Source organism: Takifugu flavidus, chromosome 11, assembly GCF_003711565.1.
Source record: "Takifugu flavidus isolate HTHZ2018 chromosome 11, ASM371156v2, whole genome shotgun sequence".
NCBI lineage: Eukaryota > Metazoa > Chordata > Actinopteri > Tetraodontiformes > Tetraodontidae > Takifugu > Takifugu flavidus.
In genome coordinates, this window is record NC_079530.1 from 14,701,416 (window position 1) to 14,708,260 (window position 6,845).

The 6,845-nt window shown below is 48.7% G+C and overlaps 1 protein-coding gene across 1 annotated transcript in view; it reads right to left on the reverse strand.

The window, feature by feature from the left end:
• lzts2a (leucine zipper, putative tumor suppressor 2a) overlaps positions 1–6,845 on the reverse strand; it is a 25,467-nt gene that overhangs the window by 15,390 nt on the left and 3,232 nt on the right. The gene's annotated exons all lie outside the window — the stretch shown is intronic.

A 6,845-nucleotide genomic window follows, 5' to 3' on the forward strand; every position in this document is an offset into this window, starting at 1 on the left:
ATCAAGCAAAGCAGGTTCGAGAAACAGCATCAGAGGAGCACATTGAACCGAAATAAGAACGCTTCTGCGGGTTTAGCCGCACTGTGAGAATTAGCTGGCATCAGATCCCGACTCATCAATCGTGTGATCTCATCCTTCTATCTCCTTGCTTCCAAGTCCGTACAGGCAGCCGATGAGGTAATCAGCCAGCTTGTTGCAGTTTGATAAGTGATACAATACGGCTATTGATTTTAGCCTGTGTGCCGGGGTCAGTTTCACTATTTTCTCATGAATAGACTAGTTGTGGAGTATCGTCCTTGATGGGCCCAGAGAGTGAGAAAGAGGAACAGCACTGTTTTCAAAGTGCCAAATAGGAGACGTGCAAATGGATCAAAGCAAAACAGCCTGATGCTCCTGAGCTAAAGGAGCGTGACAGCATTAGCTGGGCAGAAGGGAGGAACTAGCAAGCTGAACGAGAGGACATAACCATCCTTAAGGTTGCAACATTCACCCTTTGGAGGCCCAAAGCGTCCCAATAAAACATCCCACCCATCCATCACAGCAGCTGCCGAGGCGCGCTGCATATGTGTGCGTGCGTGATGTGTGTATATACGTAGATGAATGAGTCTGAACCTTTGCAGCTTGAGGTCGGCCTGACATCTTTTAATTTTCCTGAAGCCAATGGAAGGGCAAAAAGACATGACCTGCTGCGCCATTACGATCTCTCATGAACACACACACACACACACACACACACACACACACACGAACACACACACACACACACACACACACACACACACACACACACACACACACACACACACACACACACACCACACACACACACACACAGCACCATATCTAATCAGGAAATTACATCAGCCTGTGCAGTTGTGCAGTCAACCCACAGATGCAGATTAGATAGAGATTTTTTAATCCTTTAGATCACTGCTGGATAGATTACCTCACAGGGAGGGGGGTGTGGAGGGGGGTGTGGGGGGGGCAGCATGTGGGACCCTGCGATATCAGGGGGTTGGTGCAGTACTTCTAATGGAACAGTTGTTGGTGATGTAGCTGAGAAATAGCAGCAGAATTTGAAGGTGACTCTTGGGAAATGCTAACATGGAGCTGATAACATGGAGGCTCTTTGACCTAACAGCAAGATATTGGCAGTGAACGCCACGCAGACGGCCGTCAGCTGGACCAGAAATAAAGCATCAGCTTCCTTCCCAGGTCATTTTTTAACTGTCTTAAAACAGGGGTGACAAGTCAACACCACAGTCTCACAGAATGAAGATCAGTCAGGTATAAACCAAAGAGGATATCATAATCTCACTCTCTCTCACACACTCTCTCATGCTCTCTCTCTCGCATGCACACACACATTCAAGCTGCTTTGTTGCCATAATTTGCTCCATTCGATGCTTGGCCCACTTTTCATCACCGCTTTCATTGTGTAAGCACACATACATTAAACATGATTTGCTACCTAAATTTCTTTTACTCGACTGGGATCTGGATGACATCAAAGCCATGAAAACAGAGGGAGAGAAAGAGATGCACACACAGATAGCAAGAAAGAGATGGCTTCGTTACAGAGAGCAGGGTTTAATCACTGACCTCTCGGCTCGGAACCGAAGACAAATGGCTGTGATTAATGAGGGTCGTTTATCTTGAGAGAAGAGCAAACAATACCATCTGTAGCAGCCCACGCTGTCCTCTTAGTTCTACCTGCTAGATTAAACTCCAGTTAGCTCCTCAGATATGAGAGCAGGGCTGGTGCAGCTCCACTATTGGACGCCAGAGGGCGCCCTACAGTCCAGAGGTTACAGCCCATAATCAGGATGTGACATTCCGGGAAACTGATGAGAAAGTAGACAATAGCTGGGGATTCATTTTAATCCGGCATGTTTCCCAACTAAATAAACTAGGCCGTTCCATGATATTCCAAGAAGTTGATGCGTAAATTTAAAAAAACAAAGGCTGAAATCAGATCGGAACATTTCAGTCACAGGGTTGCTCATTTACTTATCTGCTTATTTCTGGGAAACGTCCGACCTTAAAACACTTGTGATGCCACTGACCTGCTGCGCTGCCACCTGAGTGCAGGGTGCTCTGTCATGTTTATTCCATTTAAGAGACAGGGTTCTCACGATGCTACTTTTCCTTGGTTCCGGTCTCACGTTTAGAGACGTTTGCACGCACTCCCTCTTCATAGAGCAACATTGTAAATGTAGCTGCTGCCAGACGAGGCCAACTTACAGGCAGTTAAGCGACTAATCGATCCTCTCCCCTCTAGCTCCCCTCTGCTCCTCTTAGATTTCAGCTCTGAAGTCATCCTCCTCGGTGGCCAGATTAGATGAGCTGACACGAGGGGCATCTCCCCGACACATCTAAAGCCCAGCAGCTGTTGCTCAGCCACAGCTGTATCCACCTAACAGAAAATGGAATGGGAAAAAAAATAGTCCCCAGCTTTCAGAAAGGGAACGGAAATGAAGAGACACTGAAGACCGGACGGATTGTTCTCTTTATTTGGTGTGTCTGCGGTTTTATCTGCCATCCTGCGGATCATCTTCTGCCATGTTCACGCTAACTCCCCTCGTGTAATTCCTGCTGTCTTTAGCCGTTCATCTGTGGCTTCAAGTGCACGGCGATGTGCACATTCCCAGCTCAGCAGAGTGTGACGGGGAGGAGTGGACAGTTGCCAGATGAGATATCCAGACATATTTCACAGTGACGCGCCAGAGCGCCCGTTAGCATCTGGCCGCACTTTAACTGCGCAAGTAAGTCCAGCGTGCAAACCGGATCACACCTGCTGGTGTCACGCTTCGCACGGTCAACTGAAGGATTTTCACCATCTATGATGCTCCTCCAGACTGCAGATGCCAGCTCAGCTGACAGAACTGAGAGTAGAATGTGAAAGTTGCCTTTTAAATACATCTATCACGATTGAATGAATCGAAACCACAACGTTCAGCGTGGTGGTGAGTTGAATACGTCCTTTTGCCGGGGTATTAACGTCAGAATTAGCGCGCCGTTAGCAGAGTTGTGGGTGGAAACAGCAGAACCCAACGAGGTTCTATCCAACGTGGAGATTTTTCCATGAATCATCCAGGTCGCTCCCCAAATTCGTTGTAATTCTCAGCATTTTGGTCCACACAGACGGTTCTTTCCAGTACTTATTTCATAAGGAACCGCTCCCTCTCCCGGGTGAATGTGTGTCCACAGTTGCTTAAGTGCTTTAATGTCATGTGGGCAATCAGGAGGGACGCCCACAGATCTGCCCAGAGCCGGGGGACCGTGCGCTTCTCTCTGAAGCACATGCACGCATCCATCTGCGCACGAGCTTGCTGCTGCACGAATGTGGGACACTTAAAAATAAACATGGTTATGCAAATGAGATGCATGAACAAAGAAAGAATTGAAGGGCATCTTTGGTTTTAAAAGGACGACGAGAGACTTTTGGTGCGTCCTGTGTGTTTTTACTGAAGCCTCTTTGTTTGCTTCACAACACTCTTTACAGCCGCTGAACCCTGCAGCAGCAAATTTCACCATATTTCAGTATTGCTGCACCGCCGTTAACGCCTCGCTTTTTTTCTCCTGCTCGTAGAACAAACGCTTTTGTTTGTATCCGCCGGGGTGCACACAGCACTCGTGCCCGTATCGGTGTGTGGTGCTAGCGCAGACTGAGGGACAGACACACAGGGACGCTGCGCTCTGCTGTGCTGGTCCAGGCACTCAAACCCAACAAGGATGAACTATAAATAGAGTCTCGTCCACCCCCACTCTTAACCCCTTTCCTCCTTTCTGGACAGATTTTTACACAGCTCAACATTTCTGCTTCTACCTTCTCATTTTTGTCCCTCATCTTCATTAGGTCCCGCTCTTCATGGTCTCTCGGTAGATTATCGGTTGGAGAAGAGGATCTAAAGCGCCGGAAAATCAAATAGGCCACCATCAATTTTGTGATCCCGGATGGGGAGCAAGTGGGATGGTGTAGGGGTACAGGGGGAGGAGGGCTGGTTAAGCGTGGAGATTCGGCTGACAGAGTTATGTAAGTGAGGCTAATCCCCTCCCAACCCTGCTATAGTCAGAGACGGGATGACACTGGCCTCGTTTCTTCTGTTCATCTCTGCATCTGCTGCTTCCCGAGCAGTGTGTCTCCACCTCGACCCGTCCGTTTTATCTTTGACAGCACACGCAGCTACTGCACGCCTCAAACCCTGCGCATCAAAAACTCCTGGACCTGCTCAGGATCATCAGCCTCAACAAAGACGCCGTAATTTGTCAGGAAGATCTTTTAAATTCTACTGACATGGGTTTATATTACAGTTATCTCCAGTTGTTGAACATAAAAAAACAATTTGAAGAAAAGTTTGAAACTATATAGACATCATTAAATCAAATTAAGCAATTAAATACGTATTGATCAGGTGCAAATCAGTTTGATAACACAAGGTCAGCTGGCTCTGACCAGACACTCAGAACACTGCCCTCTGGTGGTTGACTGATGTAACAGGTCAAACAGGAAAATGCCTGAGTAATTTTTGATTAATGTTTGGTTTAGGGCTGATATTGACTTATTTCATAGCCTGAAAACATCAGGCACGTTCACCTCTGGTTTTAAGGGTTTGTTAATTAAGAAGTAAAGATACTTAATCTCAGCTTTAAGTTGAGATGCTAATTGTCCATTAGCTTGTTTCTCTCCAGGCTCTGAATCCTCTGAAAATCTCCTTTGCGTCGCACCTTCTGGTCTTAGCTGGGAGCCGCGCCGCAGCTCGCTGTGATCTAAACAGCCTTTAAGAACCTCGACTCCACTGCTAACAAAGCTAACGGCTGATACTACCGCAGCCTTGGACACGTCCAGGTGCCAAACCATCTGTAGACACTGTGACAACAAAGGCTTAGCTCCCTCACATGACTCCTCCATTCCAGACCCTCCTGGTCTGCTCAACCCACACTCTCCATCCCCAGACGTCCTAATCTGAAGAGGTACGGACAGCTCAAAGGGTCAGCGAGGCCAGAGTCACCTTGGACTGTTTCTCAGATGAGGCTTCTAGTTTAGTTTCCACACCAATTATAGCTCCTTAGCGCATTTATATGCCAATAAATAAACACAATTCCAATTAAAATGTGGTCGTCCATTTCTAAGTTTGGGATGGGTAAACTCCATCTATTACGATGAATCGGCGTCTAACCTGCTCATGGGTTTGAGACCACCTGACTCCACCCACCGTGGGATCGTGCTGATCTGTTAGGTATTATTCAAAAGTTCCTTAACCCCCCCCCACCCAACCTTCTGTTTAGACGTGACGCTCTATTAAACTTTGACCTACTTCTCTCTGCTCTTATTCCACGCCGGGTTGGGGGGGGGGGCGTCCAGGACCCCAGACACAGCGAGCTCTGCACTGATCCACCCTGCTAATAATAATAATAATATATTCTCAAAGGATTATTGGGACAATGCATCTTTGGAACGTCCAGTGACAGAGGGATGCGGAGGGAGGCTTGAGGACGCGTTGATGTGACAGAGGCTCACAGGACCCATTGTTTGGGGCATTTAAATTCCGTGCACGGACGAGCCTACGGTACTGTAGCCGAGGACTGGTTTGAACTGGCGAGATGCTTCATCAGTGCATCCGTAATGTGTTCCTCGTTTCCGAGAACAATCTCCCGCAGCAGACAGAGCACGATCCTCTGGAGCCCGTCCTCTGCAGGACAAAGCAGAGACAGACAAAACCGAGGCGGCGCGAAGCCCCTCGTAACAGCTAGGAGACAGAGCTCCGGCCGTCTCAGCCCGGGTCCCCAGGAAACTGAGCCGAAATCATCAACTGCACTTCTTTTTTTTCTGCCAAGTGTTTCGTAAGCACAGGGACGGATTCCCGGCCAGCGGAGCGGGACGGGTGAGGGGGACGTGGGGGAGGGGGGAGTAAACCAAGACCACGGCTGGGACACCATCCCAGAAGTTCCTGGAAGTATTCTGGGAACATGTGAGCCTCAGAAAGAAGAGGAAGGGTTGGCTGGAGGGGAGGGGAGGGGGGGTGAATACATCTGCCAGCAATTAAAAGGAAGAATAGTAAGATGTGCACGTGATGCACGGGGGACGTGATTTATAGAATGGCCCAGGCTTCAGACTTTCCACATCCTCCCTCTCCGCTCCAAAAGGCAAAAGTTTTGATTTTTTCCAGCTCGTCAGCTGATACAGGAAGGGGGAAGGGCGCCATGTGGCGCACACACTGCCAAGGGGTCATCTGGCAGACGGATCCTTGGAGTTGGCTTCCCTCCTCTGAGCAACACACACACAACACACACACACACCCACACACACACACAGGGGAGGTAGCTGGAGGAAATCTAATCTCCAAATCAGACACATGTCCAAACATCTGCGTGTCAGTGGATCTTTGCTTATGTTAATGGCGCTGAGGTTGCCCCCCCCCCCATACTATGCTCATTCATTTCTGCTGATGTAGTTGTTTACACAGGCCCGAGTATAAAATGGTAGCATTTGTAGAGCCTTATTTTGTAAAAGCAACCCAGGTGGGGCCGGTGGGCTATTAAGCTGGATCGATAATTCCCGTTAGAGTTGCTGGCACAAACGAGCCTTCCAATGTGGGCAAATCATCGGCTGCATCTCCAGCGTGTTTGGCAGAGCGCTCGTCTGGAGGCACGTTCCTCTTCAGATGGAGGAAAATTTTCAGATGTGTCACAAGCTTGTTGCATCTTCTGCCCGTCTCCTCCTCAGAGCCCTTCGGTCCTTCGTTTGCACGTTTGTGTGTGTGTGTGTGTGTGTGTGTGTGTGTGGTCTGCTGTTTCAGCACTGGCCATTCCAGCCCTCATACATCAGCCCCCTGACAGCGGTG